Source organism: Scylla paramamosain, unplaced genomic scaffold, assembly GCF_035594125.1.
Source record: "Scylla paramamosain isolate STU-SP2022 unplaced genomic scaffold, ASM3559412v1 Contig49, whole genome shotgun sequence".
Taxonomy (NCBI): domain Eukaryota; kingdom Metazoa; phylum Arthropoda; class Malacostraca; order Decapoda; family Portunidae; genus Scylla; species Scylla paramamosain.
Genome location: NW_026973714.1, coordinates 390,001 through 406,015, shown reverse-complemented (window position 1 = coordinate 406,015; position 16,015 = coordinate 390,001). Strand labels below are relative to the sequence as shown.

Sequence of the window (16,015 nt, the reverse complement as noted above, 5' to 3'; positions counted from 1 at the left end):
CTCTCTCTCTCTCTCTCTCTCTCTCTCTCTCTCTCTCTCTCTCTCTCTCTCTCTCACACATTGTATTTTCTTTATTTTTCTTTTCTCTTCTCCATTATCCAAAAGACTTAACGTAATATGACAAAAATATATTTCTCGCACGAACCAAGCCTAACAATACGCTAACCAATCAAACCTGTATACTTCGCATAAGTCGTCAGTGTACAGGTATCTTATAAACAATTACTCGTATATGTAGGTACTCATTGTATATAATTGCTCATATATCAATAGTTCATCACTAGTGTATTGTATTTATGAGGGTCTGTCTGGTTTTATGCATTCTAGCTATAACGTGTCATTAGCATTGTTGTTGTTGTTGTTGTTGTTGTTGTTGTTGTTGTTGTTGTTGTTGTTGTTGTTGTTGTTGTTGTTGTTGTTGTCGTTGTTGTTTTTGTTGTTTTTGTTGTTGTTGTTGTTGTTGTTGTTGTTGTTGTTGTTGTTGTTAGTACAGTAGTAGTAGTAGTAGTAGTAGTAGTACCACCACCACCACCACCACCAGTAGTAATTCAAGATCTGCATGCAAGGATAATCTTACGCATCCAAAATTCAAGCAGACAACGCGAATTTTTAGACTTAAAGTTCATGTATCTTTCCCCTTAATTCGATATATGTAAGCAAAAAAATAAATAAATAAATAAATAAATAAATAAATAAATAAAATAATAATAATAATAATAATAATAATAATAATAATAATAATAATAATATATGTATAGAAAAAAAAAACTATGCATACAAATACACTAGAATGATAAAACGATAGGACTAAATAATGGAAACTTGCGTCGAATTTCCACTACATTCCAAAGGCTTTTTAACAGTTGAAGGCAGACGAGTTTTTCTTTGGTTCTAGTTTTCTTGGTTCTAGTGACAGATTAACAGGATTCATACATTGTAATTAACAGAAGAAACAGTATTGAGGAACCCGACTAATCATCTGTGTGACCTTTGAAAATAGTCGTGGTGAGAGAGCAAAGTGTTTCGGATTAAGGGCCATAGCCTACTCAACCCCATCACCACCACCACCACCACCTTCCCGCTCCCTCAGCACGCGGCAGGAATCAGCTGGTGGGAGGCAAAGAGAGGTGTGTTCTGGCTCTTCTTAGCAGCTGATAAACACAGACTTTTTATCGGAGTATTTCCTCTGTGTGTGTGTGTGTGTGTGTGTGTGTTGCGTGATGTTCTGCGGTGGTGGTAGTGGTGGTGGTGGTGGTGGTGATAACAGTGGTAATTGTTGTTGTTGCAGCAGTAGTAGTAGTTGCAGTGGAAGTTCTAGTTTTTGTTCTTGTCGTCGTCAGATCAGCAGTGGTAGTTATACTCGTCGTTTTCATTCGTAATGGTTCAGGTATTGATATAAGTGGAAGTAATAGTAGTAGTAGTAGTAGTAGTAGTAGTAGTAGTAATTAGCAGTAATAGTGTTTTGTTGTTATAGTAGTGTCAAGAATGGACAATATATTTATTTTTCTCTACTTTTCCTCATCCATACCTTCATAAAGACAACAACAACATCAAAAAGACTACCACTGCCACTACACACCCTAAAAAATGAAATAAACAAATAAATAAGTAAATGAAAATTAAGCAAAAAAAAAAAAAAAACGAAAGAAAAAGAAGAAGAAAAAAAAAAAAAACATAGACACCTAGACAGCACCAACTTAAAAACACAACCAACGAACTGTGGCCGAGATTCTGAAATCCTTCTTGCATGCATCTCCACTACATTCAAAAGGCTCTAGTATATGTTATTTAAGTTTAAGTTTCTGTGATTCTGGTGACATTTTAACAATATTTCTACATTATAAACCGGAGAAACACTAGTGAGAACCCGTTTAATCATTTATGTGGCCTTGGAAAAATAGTCGCGGTGTGAGAGCAGTGTTTCTGAATACACGCCTTTCTTTCATACATTGTTTTCGAGAGGCGGAGAGTGGTAGCAAGAGTGAAGCGGTTATTGGGATTCACTGTTATCATCAGCACAGGTGTTAAAAATTGGTACGTGTGTGTGTGTGTGTGTGTGTGTGTGTGTGTGTGTACTGCCACGCCACAAGAGGAACCACCAGCGTGTGTGTTGAATCACTTTTGCACGCTAAGAAAAGACTGTTGCGTAGGGGATGTGATGAGATGCCAAGTTAGAAGTATTACTACCACGCTGTTGCTCCTAACGACACCTCTCTCTCTCTCTCTCTCTCTCTCTCTCTCTCTCTCTCTCTCTCTCTCTCTCTCTCTCTCTCTCTCTCTCTCTCTCGTTGTTGTGGTGGGTGTAGTAGGGAAGGGGTCTTATGGTGGAGGGGGGAGTGGTTGGGGGGGTGTGCTATATATATATGCAAACTGTCTACCCACCTACTTTCTGTGATATTTTATTCTCCTCCTCCTCCTCCTCCTCCTCCTCCTCTTCAGTGACAACCGGTTATATCCAACATATGTCCAGTTTCTTACGCACAATGTCACCACCACCACCACCACCATCACTACCATTACTGCCTCTGTCACTGTCGCCACCACCTCCCCACCCACTGCCTTCCCTCGCCCACCCTTGCCCACCGCCACCATCACCATCACCGCTAACCTTCCTTTTGAGAGTAACCACACAGTCTCAAAACCTAACACACACACACACACACACACACACGACTACACGTCTACATCCAAACAAGTGCGTTGCGTAACTCTCTCTCTCTCTCTCTCTCTCTCTCTCTCTCTCACCCATCACCCTTTAAATTAACCTTTTCACAGTTCATGTGCTCGTATGTGTCAAGAAAAATTGTAAATCAGAACATATTCATGAGCTAATAAATAATAGTAATAATAATAATAATAATAATAATAATAATAATAATAATAATAATAATAATAATAATAATAATACAGGTTATATATGTTGTAGAAGGTTATTAACACGCTTTACTTAGCCATGAATACCTGAATAAATCAGATTTAATGAAAAAGAAGCAGTTGAGTAGCGAAGAACGCAACACTTGTGGATGAAGGAAGTGAACCAGACCAAAGGTGGAGTGAAAAAATGGACGTAACGAACAGAATGAGATGCAGGTGATTTAAAGGCAGGACACTCACGGCTGACTCAGGCCCTTTTTTTTTTTTTTTTATGTAAGATAGGGTCTGGGTTGAGGCAACGCAAGTTATTTATATATATATATATATATATATATATATATATATATATATATATATATATATATATATATATATATATATATATATATATATATATATATATATATATATATATATATATAATGTGAGTCCCAGTAGAGCGTAGCAGTGTTGTTTAACCTTGGCCAACGAAGTTGATGCACCCTTTCAGGAATTTTTGAGAAATTCCTGTACAGTCACTCCTCGGATGATCAGTTACAAGATAATTGCATGAATATTTGACCTTTTTTCTTGATTGAAGACTGACGATACGTAAATAAAAGTATTACATCTCTATTCTAAAACAAAGAGAATAGCTACTCGGTTCTTAATGTTATGTCCGTGTTAAATGTGTAGCAGAACAAAATGCCATGTCTCGAAACCGTGAAGCACGAGTTGCGTCACAGTGAAATATACCTACTAATATAATACATAGATTTTAAAATACTTCAATCTTCATTAAATTGATTTCTTGCATACTTATAATTTTCTTCCCTAAAAGATCTTTGATTGTACAATGCACACGTATGCTCTGCCCATGCCATGCCCTTACCACTCCCTCGCACCCCACTACTTCCAGGGACCCTTGGATAGAATACATGCTCCCTAGGAGGCACTACGCACTCAGCTTGACTATCACTCGAGTACAGTCAGAAAAGTATTCACCTGAATGTAAGAACATAAGAAACATAAGAACATAAGAAATAAGGGAAGCTGCAAGAAGCGACCAGGCTTACACGTGGCAGTCCCTGTATGAAACACACCTACCTATTTCCATCTGTTATCCCCATCCATAAACTTGTCTAATCTTCTCTTAAAGCTCTCTAGTGCCCTAGCACTAACTACATGATTACTGAGTCCGTTCCACTCATCTACCACTCTATTTGAGAACCAATTTTTTCCTATCTCCTTCCTAAACCTAAATTTTTCAAGCTTTAACCCGTTATTTCTTGTTCTACCCTGGTTGCTGATCCTAAGAATTTTGCTTACATCTCCCTTGTTATAACCCTTATACCACTTAAAGACTTCTATCAGGTCCCCTCTTAACCTACGTCTCTCTAGAGAATGTAAATTTAACAGCTTCAACCTCGCCTCGTAAGGAATACTCCTCATCCCCTGTATCCTTTTAGTCATTCTCCTCTGTACTGATTCTAATAGACCTATATCTTTCCTGTAATGTGGGGACCAGAACTGCACAGCGTAGTCTAGATGAGGTCTGACCAGCGCCAAGTATAACTTTAATATTACTTCCGGCCTTCTACTTTTAACACTCCTAAAAATGAATCCTATTACCCTATTTCCCTTGTTTCTGGCTTCTATGCATTGTTTCCCTAGACGGAGTTCAGATCTAACTATAACTCCTAAATCTTTCTCGTACCCTGTACATACCAGAGTTTGGTTGTTTAATGTGTGCCTATTGTGTGGGTTTCCTCTACCTACGCTAAGCACTTTGCATTTATTGATATTAAATTGCATTTGCCATCTATCCGTCCATTCATTCATTCTATCTAAGTCTGCCTGCAAGGCGATGGCATCCGATTCTGACCTAATTAATCTACCTATCTTTGTGTCATCCGCAAATTTACTAACATCACTGCTAATTCCACTATCCAAGTCATTGATATATATTAGAAATAACAATGGCCCTAATACTGATCCCTGTGGTACCCCACTAATTACATGACCCCACTCGGATTTCGAGCCGTTTATTACCACTCTCTGTCGCCTGTTACCAAGCCATGACGCAATCCAGCCTAACACCTTCCCATCTATCCCGTGTGCCCTAACCTTTCTCAGGAGCCTTTGATGGGGTACCTTGTCAAATGCTTTACTTAAGTCCAGATATAAGATATCATAACTATCACCATTATTTACTGCCTCGTACACCTTACTGTAAAAACTTACAAGTTTGTCAGGCAAGACTTCCCCTTCGTGAAGCCATGCTGTGACTTATTTTAAGTTATGTTTGTCTAAATGTTCCCTAATGTTCCTCGCTATTATTGACTCTAACATTTTACCTACAACTGAAGTTAAGCTAACAGGTCTATAATTAGACGCTAAAGTTTTATCTCCTATCTTAAAGATGGGTACTACATTAGCCTGCCTCCACATTACTGGTACCTCACCGACTCCAGTGCACTGCCCAAGGGGAACAAAAATCCAATAAAAAAAAAAAAAAAAAAGCCCACTGAGATGTCAGTCCCAGAACAGGGTCAGAAGCGGTAGTCAAAAATTGAAGTATAAGTGTCTTGAAACCTCTCTCGATGGAAATCAAGTCATAGGAAAATGGAAATACAGAAGTAGGCAGGGAGTTCCAGAGTTTACCAGAGAAGCCTTTCTTCTGCAAGATTCCAATCAAAGGTAGAGGGAAATATTGCAACATACAGGGAGGTCTTCCACTCAGCTCCACTTGGGTCTCGGAGATCACTTTTGGCGCACCTGATAACGGGTTGTGTGTATCTTGAGTGCATTATTTTTAGGGGGGATTCCATTACCATCTGCTTCTCCTCGCTCGACTCTTCAGATCGGTTTCTCAGTGTTTGAAAAGAAATGTTACACACGGAAACGATATAAATAAATAGATAAATAAATAAATAAAATAGGTAACGAACTCAATACAAATAGAATGTGAAATTACTCGGTTCTCAGTAACACAGCAGTAAATATGATTACGAAAATTAAAGAAGGAGCGTGAGTGTAATAGGAAGGAATATATAATCTTTGTCAATAAAAAATAAAAGAAAAAAGAAACCGTTAATATTACCGCAAAACAAGGCAAGGGAGGAATAATGAAATAGAGTGAAGAATTAAAAAAGATTAAATTATTTATGAAAAAAAAAATCAAATTCCCTAAAAGAACCAATAAGAAGAGAAATTTGATAGAAAAGCTAAAACGCCTTTCCAAAAAAGAATAAAGAAATAAAGAATTAGGTAACATTAAGCTCTCTCTCTCTCTCTCTCTCTCTCTCTCTCTCTCTCTCTCTCTCTCTCTCTCTCTCTCTCTCTCTCTCTCTCTCTCTCTCTCTCTCTCTCTATATATATATATATATATATATATATATATATATATATATATATATATATATATATATATATATATATATATATATATATATAATCAGAAACCTTAAAAAATAAGAAAGATCTTACTAGGGAAGAATGAAAAAAATAAAGGAGAACGAAAAATTAATAATGGTAAAATTATTTATTAAAAAGAAAAAAAGACTCAGAAACCTTCTAGAAAAAAACAATAAGAAAAGATTATTGACGGAAGAGCTAAAAGATCTTGTCATGAAAAAAAAAATAAAATAAAATGAAGACGAACAAGAGATCAAGTAAGATAAAATTACTTAAAATAAATATTTAGATAATAAATAAAAGCAGAACCATTCTGAATGATCCTTTCTTAACTGTAGTCTATGGGAATTGGTACCGTCAGTGGGCTTTTTTATAACCTTTTGTTACCCTTTACATAAAAAAAAGGAAAAGATAAGAAATAATGGGTTCAAGTTTGATAGACTTAACCTTTTCAGTGCTAGACATTTTTTCCCATAATCTCTTATCAATTTTAAGACATTTTTTGTACTACAGTGTATCAGTTTGTTTTATAGCATAGAAAATAGAAAATAAACGTCTTATTCTTTCTATCTTCCTTATAATCTTGCAAATTATGTTCCTGTGTTGTTTCGAATGTTACCCAGAGACAACCATGGCAGCGAAAAGGCTAAAATGTTACCCAGAGACAACCATGGCAGCGAAAAGGTTAAAATGTTACCCAGAGACAACCATGGCAGCGAAAAGGTTAAAATGTTACCCAGAGACAACCATGGCAGCGAAAAGGTTAAAATGTTACCCAGAGACAACCATGGCAGCGAAAAGGTTAAAATAGGGATAGGAAGGAATAGCTTCTCAGATAGTGGCTGATAAATGGAATAGACTCGGTAATCAGGTTGTTATTTCCGAGTCATTAGGGAGAAAGATTAGACAAATTCATGGATAAAAATGATTGGTGGAAATAGGTAGGTGTGTTCCATGGTGTGACGGCCACGTGTGAGCTGCAGGCACTGTACTGAAGAAATGACGGAAACCAGAAAACTGAGACTGAAAGTTGTGGGCGGATTGAGCAGTGCGTCCAAGATTTGGGAGTAACGGTAGCTGACTTGAGAGGTGCCTTTGTTGTTGTTGTTGTTGTTGTTCTTCTTCTTCTTGTTCTTCTTCTTCTTTTCTTCTTTTCTTCTTCTTCTTCTTCTTCTTCTTGTTCTTCTTGTTCTTCTTTTCTTCTTTTCTTCTTCTTCTCGTTCTTGTTGTTGTTCTCTTCTGCTTCTTGTTTTTCTTGTTCTTGTTCTTTTTCTTCTTCTAATTTTAACGTGTAAAGGAAACTGGCCAAGGGATTAAAGAAAGTACTGCACATTAAAAAAAAAAAGAAATCTTCCTCTTGCCCCGTAAAGAAGAGAACCGCCTTCAAATGGGGCAGCAGCTGAACGTTGATAAGCTGACCTGCGATGTGAAACTGCTACTGGTAAATTGACAAACTGATGCTGATAAAGTGATAAACAGATGTTGATAAACTGACAATCTGGTGCTGATAAACTGATAATCTGATGCTGATAAACTGACAATCTGATGCTGATGAATTGATGAACTGATCCTGATAAACTGACAGACTGATACTGACGCTCAATAACTGACATGCATACAGTGTGACAAAGTGATACTGAATCTAGACTACTGCCATTCCACGCGGAAAGGTGTCGCTTGATTTAGTGAAGGATCATTCTAATGCAAGTGAATATATTTGAACATAAGGAAGTGTTATGCAACGTAAAATAATGATGATGATGATAATAATAATAATAATAATAATAATGATAATAATAATAATAATAATAATAATAATAATAATAATAATAATAATAATAATAATAATGATAATAATAATAAGGGGAAAAATGCTACTGAAGGTTAAGAAGTGCTTTCAAACATACAAAAATGTTATCTAATCTGAAGGTAATACAAGTACATACTATTCACCGCATAAAAGTTATATTTATCGTGGAAAATGATGAATTAAACATTGATATATAAACGAGTGAAAGCAATAAACTTAAGACATATTTTGAGTCTATTCTGATATAAAAGAATGAACCTATACAGAAGTACTACCTGTATGTATTTCCCAAGTCGTACACACCTAGTAATGATACGTAAGACCAAAGAGAGAGAGAGAGAGAGAGAGAGAGAGAGAGAGAGAGAGAGAGAGAGAGAGAGAGAGAGAGAGAGAGAGAGAGAGAGAGAGAGAGAGACGGGATAAAGCAGTATTTGATCTTCCTAAACACCTCCGCTGCTACCTACTTGAGAGGGTGTGAAGAGGAGAACCGATACAGTAATGCTTGTCCTGGACGTAGTTTTCCCCCTCACCACCACGTGCCATGCCAAGTAATACACGTACATGGAGTGGCCGCCGTCCAGCCACGCACAGACCACTGCCGGGTCAGGCCAGCAGCCATCAGCGTGCTGCCACCGTGCCTTGCCGCCACTTTTCCTCCATGAGTAACGAAGGGGCGTAGCAAGACAGAACTTTTTTTTTTCTAGTTTGTTTATAGACCATAGGGAGGCGTAGTGCAATTTCTATTATAGTTGTTGTTGTTGTTGTTGTTGTTGTTGTTGTTGTTGTTGTTGTTGTTGTTGTTTTCATCGTCGTCGTCGTCACGTACCACTTGGTTTGGAAAAGAAAATGCTTAAAGAAAATTATTATTTTCTTACGCATTGTCAGTGTTGTTGTTGGTGGTATTACTATTGTTTCTAATGATGATGATAATAATGTAATTGCTTCAGTCCAATTGCAGAGCACACACAAGTTGGTCCCCACTCACCACTCGCCCACCAGTTTTTTTCCGGAGCGACAGTTTGCACTCATAAGCGTTTCAGAGTTAAAGAAGACCCACATCTACTCACAACAACGAGCGCCTCTGCTGCCTAATCCGAGAAAAGCTAGAGCACAGGAAAAAATTGCACGAGTGTACTTCAATCATGCAACGTTGATAATACGCAAAAAGAAAGAGTGTTACTGGGCTCTGCATCATCTCTCTCTCTCTCTCTCTCTCTCTCTCTCTCTCTCTCTCTCTCTCTCTCTCTCTCTCTCTCTCTCTCTCTCTCTCTCTCTCTCTCTCTCTCTCTCTCTCTCTCTCTCTCTCTCTCTCTCTCTCTCTCTCTCTCTCTCTCTCTCTCTCTCTCTCTCTCTCTCTCTCTCTCTCTCTCTCTCTCTCTCAGTGCATAGTACATGAAGCCATGACGGTGCTGAGATTAATCTGTCGAGACGTATGTAATGTTTGTGTATGTTCAGGAACAGACCTTAACAGTGTATCGTTGTATGTTTGGTGGTGAAAGAGTTTGCTCTCACTCTCTGCTCTCTGGTGACACACACGAGCAGGGAAGGAGCGAGGGAGAGGGTGACAGAAAGAGGGCAAGGTCGTAAGAGGAAAGGGAGGAGAAGGAGGAGGAAGAGGCGGAGGGGGAGGAGGAGAAGTGGAGGGTCTCGAAGGGACTCTGTGAGGAGATAAGAAACAAGGTTGGTGAGAGAGAGAGAGAGAGAGAGAGAGAGAGAGAGAGAGAGAGAGAGAGAGAGAGAGAGAGAGAGAGAGAGAGAGAGAGAGAGAGAGAGAGAGAGAGAGAGAGAGAGAGAGAGAGAGAGAGAGAGAGAGAGAGAGAGAGAGAGAGAGAATAGAAATAAACGAGGGATATGCAGCTGAAGGAATGAGTGAGAGAAAGGAAGAGGGGGAAGAAAAGTTCGTAATTATGAAGAGAAGGGCAGAAAAAGAAGAAACTTATAGAAGATGAGAGAGTCAAAACAAAAACAAAACAAAACAAAAAACTAGGAGAAAGAGTAAGAAGTCATGAAGAATAAAAGGGAGAAAGTAAAGAGGTGATAAAATTACGTAAAAAAGAAAATACGAGTAGAGGATGAAATCAGGAGTAATGAAGAGGAAAGAGAGACAGAGATAATGAAGAATGAAGGATGTAGGACAAATGGAGAGAGAGAGAGAGAGAGAGAGAGAGAGAGAGAGAGAGAGAGAGAGAGAGAGAGAGAGAGAGAGAGGGGGAACTAAGCTAATGAGATAAAAAAAGAAGAGATGATAACTGGCAGAGATAATGTAGCAGGAAATAAAAGATAAATTAGGAGGCAAGAGAGCAGCGAGAGAGTTAATGACAAAATAAAAGACGTTGAAGAGAAAGAAGAGAGAAGAAGAAGAAACGAAGATAACAAGAATAATGGAAAACAACACGAGGAAGAGAACAAGTAAGAAAGAACAAACACGATAAATAACACAATTTTTTTTCTTTACGAACGAAGAAGAAAAGAAAAAATGAAGTTAATGGAAGAGAGAGAGAGAGAGAGAGAGAGAGAGAGAGAGAGAGAGAGAGAGAGAGAGAGAGAGAGAGAGAGAGAGAGAGAGAGCACTTGCAGCCTTGGCTCTGTACCACTATTCCTTGGCACTTATTTAGACATTTACATAATCCACTTACCCCTCCCCCTTCCCTTCCTTCCGTCCCATCAACAACTGCATACTGTCCTTCCTTCTCCCCTTCCTCCCCTTCCCTCCCCTCTCCCCCTACCGTGACGTGACGCGACGTAACTACAACCTCTCTCTCTCTCTCTCTCTCTCTCTCTCTCTCTCTCTCTCTCTCTCTCTCTCTCTCTCTCTCTCTCTCTCTCTGCAAAAGGAAGATAAAATTGTCTTTTAATAGAAGAAATTTTCTGTGCATTTTAACATTCTAATATACATATTTTTCTGTCTATTTATTTGTTTATTTGTTTATTTTCACATTCTTATTCACCGTTTCATTTAACTTTTAATCATTCATTCGTACATTTATCTCCCTTTTCGTGTGCTCTTAATTTGTTCTTGGGCACACGCAGTGTTCGTCAGAAATGGAGTAAACTTCTGTACATAAATTTTAGCTCCACTAGGTACTCGTATATTGCATGTTTCCCTCAGTGTGACGTTCTTCCATCAGATGCTGACAGTCTCTCAACAACACCAGACAAGTGATTGTTTCTTAGCACACCTGAGTTGAGGGACAGACCTGAACGCTAAACACGGTGGAAGGGAGTGTGGTGTGGCAGAGGAGATGAAATTGAGGTGGACGGGAGTGTGGTGGAGCAGAGGCGATGAGGTGAAGGTTAAGGCAGGAACGCTAGGCACGGTGGAAGGAAGTGTGATGTATTTGGTGACTGGCAGTGACTGTATACTTCCACTTCTGTATTACATAACTGACCACCACTGTATTTCCGCTTCTGTATTACTTGACGAGGGCGTGACTGTACCTCCACTCTAGTTTTCGTCCATCCACGCGTGTAGTTTCTGACGTCCTTTCCTCCCGCGCACTTATCGCCGTTTCGCATCTGTCGGTTACTCCTCCGTAATTACGACTCTTGTTTGTGTGTTGCATTGCTGTAGAATTCAAGCGGCCTCTTGGAACCTGTTTTAACCCTTTCACTGCTACACGGAACAATTAGCAGCACTAAAAGCAATGCGTGAAGTCTTTATGACCATCTACAAGAAAATTAACGATGAAAAAGAATATATTTTGCATTTTCTTCCCAGTTCAGAGAACAACTAAAGGTATTTCAGAGTGACTGGTAATTAGGGAGAGGGATAAAATATTCCATTGTAGCGCAGAGTTGCATAAAAGTAGAGAATTTTAAGCGCAGGATTTTACTACACACAATACGTAACATAATTGTAAAAGAACAGCTATTGAACTTAATAAAAATAATCTAATGTTAATCACAGAAATACTCCATTGTAGCTCAGAATTGTATAAAATTGAAGACTTTTCAAGCGAGGATTTTATTTGGCACTACGTAATTCACCGATTGGCAGAGAGCAGCCTTGGAGTTTAATAAAAATCATCCAATATGATCCCAACTGAAGAAGTGCAGACTGCTGGATTCGTGGGGCTGTGACCCTTTCTTCCTTGCTTCTGTGCACGTCTTTTGGGCACGTGACGTGTGTGTGTCCGTGCGTGCGTGTGTGCGTGCGTGTGCGTGGCTTGTGTAGTCACCTCTCGCTTGACAAGCCTGTATATGCGACATATATATTTGATCGTCCTTTCTCTTCCTCCTTCTTCCTTTCCTCCTCCTCCTCTTCCTCCTCCTCCTCCTCCTCCTCCTCCTCCTCCTCCTCCTCCTCCTTCTCCTCCTCCTCCTCCTCCTCCTCCTCCTCCTCCTTTCGTTGCTTTACTGAAGTTCTTGCTGACTGAAAAAAAGTAGGAATAGTGGTACTTACAATGTCTTTTCAATATAAAATTTCATTAGTTTCTCATTATTACATGATATATATATATATATATATATATATATATATATATATATATATATATATATATATATATATATATATATATATATATATAATTTATATATATATATATATATGTATTTATTAATTAATAAATTTATTTATTTATTAATTAATTTATTTATATATATTTTTTTTTACTATCCGTCCTGGGTGGAGGGAGCAGTGGGTGGGGAGGAGCCTTCGTCTTGGTTATCCTATTTTATTGCATTTTAGATAGTCAGATAGTCAAACATGTCTGCTTCCGTTTGTCCTCGTGTGTTTCTCTTCCTCCTCCTCCTCCACACTCCCATCATCTATATTAAGACATAATATATAGTAACAGAAATAATAATGCGTAGGTACTCGTGCCAACATACTGTCACGAATTCTACGCAGTGGTGTCTGTTATTAATGTGTAACGTCCCTGATGATGCGGCGATACCCGAGATACCGGTGCCTTTGATAACGTGAGGCGTTTGTGTGTTTACAGACTGGGGTGTGTGCGCGCGTGTTAGTGAATGGGGTCATAGGTCTGTAATTTTGAAACGCTCTGCTCTCACTTCGACTATTTTCAAAGGTGTTTATCCAGATGCTTATGTAGAAATCTTGTTAATCTGTCACTAGAGCCGCAATAATACCGTCACTGAATGCACGTCTTTTCAACTCAAGCCTTATGAAAGCAGTGGAGGTGCGGCGCAGATGTGTTTCACAATACGGTCTTACAGCCTCAAAACGCCTCGATCAGCATATCTCTACTCGTCATGATAGGCTGCAGTGGAAGTTACCAGGCTTGTACGTCAGTGTTTTCATGGTTCTAGGGAAAGTTCAACAAGGGCTTTGCATCATCGGTGAGAAAAAGTGCCCATGAAAACCCCGGAAAATCATCTTGGTGGCCTTTGCAATTTGTCGTGATGAGAACACAAAGCGTGGCAGAACACGGCCAGTGTGACGCACGGCGGGGGTGGCTGACACGAGGAGGACCGACTTGCATGGACTGGATGTGTCTGAGAAAGATGTTATGAGGTCAGATTGAGTAGTATGTTTAGTCACGGTCAGGGGGTCCTTATACCGCACTCTCTTCCACGGTGTCAAGAGGTCTCCATCAGCTCCCACCCAGCCCGTGACCTGCTAAGAGCCTATCTGAGCAGAAAATTTAGGTCTGTATTCTGAAACACTTCTGCGCCGCACCTCCACTACTTTCAAAAGGCTTTATTAATTTTGAAGTTACACTATTTTTTTAAGGGTGTTTTTAAGGGTGTCTTTATGGTTCTAGTGATAAATAAACAAGATTTCTACATTACTGACGGGAGAAACACTCTTGAGAACCTGGCTAGTCATTGCTGTGGCCTTTGAAAATAGTCGTGATGAGAGAGCAGAGTGTTTCTGAAGACGGGCCTTAAAGGATTAAAGGAAAACGCAGAGCACATTAGGAGTTACTCGACTTTAAGCTATTGTGTATACTTTGTACGTTGTGGGTGAAGGTGTATCAGGGCTAAGCATTTTTCTTCTTTATTATCATGACACCCTACGTCGCACATCTATTATGGTCTCTCTCTCTCTCTCTCTCTCTCTCTCTCTCTCTCTCTCTCTCTCTCTCTCTCTCTCTCTCTCTCTCTCTCTCTCTCTCTCTCTCTCTCTCTCTCTCTCTCTCTCTCTCTCCACGTGTGTGCTGCTTGGCATCGTCGCTATTGTTGCCTCATTGAAATAAACATCTCATCCACCCTCCACCCTCCAGTCGCTCACAGGACATACTGAGGTGCGCACGACTACTCCTCTGCCTTGCCGCGTGAGGGAAGGTGAGGTGGCGAGTGATGCAACTGAGAAAGGAGATATGTAGGAAAGAGTGGAAAATTAATTTGATACGAAGGAAGAAAAACTTGAAGAAATAAGAGATCTGCAAAGAGAGGAAATAAAAACTGACACGAATACTGGTGCGAAGAAAAATAAAGAGAACTGAATTGAAGGGGAAAATGGGTAAGAAAAGAAGGAAACTTTGAGTCAAGACGAAAGAAGGGAAGAGAAAGAGGAAACACAGGAAAACGAAGTCGAGACTGAGGAAGAAAATATAGTAAAAAAGTGGAAAAAGGAGGGAGGAAAGAGGAAAGAGAGTAGGAGAATAAGGATACAAGATGTGAAAAACGGAATAACGAAACGCAAGGAAGGGAGAACAGGGAACAGGGAAAACCGACACTGACGAAGATAAATTATGAATGGGCGATATGAAGGAATACACTTTTTTTTTTATTGTTTTTAGCTGCTTGGAGTATATGTAATGTTGAAATGGTTACCTGAAATCTCTCTCTCTCTCTCTCTCTCTCTCTCTCTCTCTCTCTCTCTCTCTCTCTCTCTCTCTCTCTCCCTCTCTCTCTCTCTCTCTCTCTCTCTCTCTCTCTCTCTCTCCAGTCAGAAGTGCGTATTAACATTTAACGTGTGTATGTGTGTATCTTGATAAGAGCAGATGAAGACAGCCCCGTACATGACAGTAATTCTTAGCTACAGGGAAAACGGCGTGGGAGAAAAAGAAAAAAAAATCCTTCATTGTTGTTGGCGTTCTGTGGCAACAACCAAGACTCCACCGCCATGTCGTGCTGCTGCTTACAAGTTCACCAGATTACTTCCTTCCTCCCTGTCACTCTTACTTTCCTTATATTTTGCTTCTTCCCTGCCACTTACTTCCACCAGCTGGCTACCATCACCGCCATCCTGCCTCCCGCCTTCTGTCGCGCCTCAGCTTCACCACGCCTCCCGCGCCAGTTGACCTCATTTGTCTGCATGAACCAAGTGGTGCCTGCAGGTGGGCGAGGGTTGGGTGGGGGACTAGGGACGTCTTACTCTCCCCTCCCCCTCCGCCTTCATAGATTATGGAAGGCGTTTTTTTTTTTTTTTTTTTTTTTAAGAGTTTCGTTGCGGTTGTTATCTGAGGCCTGGAACACGACGCGACGCTCTGATTGGCCGATTGCCCTTGTTTTTTGCCGGGAAATCTGACGCAGCTGGGGTGCTGAGCGGATGTCACACAGCTGAGTTTAGTCCACACTTGCTCGCCTTGTTCCGGTGGCTCGGCCTTGAGCACGGACTCTAAACCATGGTACAATTTGGCCGGTATTCTAAAACGCTTTGCTTTCTCACCACGACTATTTTTAAAGGCCACAGATGATTAGCTGGGTCCTCAAGAGTGTTTTTTTTTTTTTCCTGTTTATAGCGTAAAAATCCCGTTAGTATCTCACTAAAAACTATAAAAAACACTCTTAAAAATCTGTGTCACTTCAACTAGAGCCTTTTGAATGTCGTTGAGGTGCGGCACAAAAGGGTTTCTGAATACGGTCTATTCGCGTGGTGGTGCTGGTGTCACGTGACAGACAGGACAGCGGGGGCTTTTCTTCCGCACTGAACAATGGAACAACAGCCAGTAGAATTATACCAAATTTTATTGTAACATGCTCTCATTCATCGTAATTTTACATACAATTGCGTTTCGCCTG

The 16,015-nt window shown here is 39.7% G+C and overlaps 1 pseudogene; it reads left to right on the top strand.

Annotated features, from left to right (window-relative positions):
- LOC135098175 (Y+L amino acid transporter 2-like) overlaps positions 1-16,015 on the top strand; it is a 95,017-nt pseudogene that overhangs the window by 66,116 nt on the left and 12,886 nt on the right.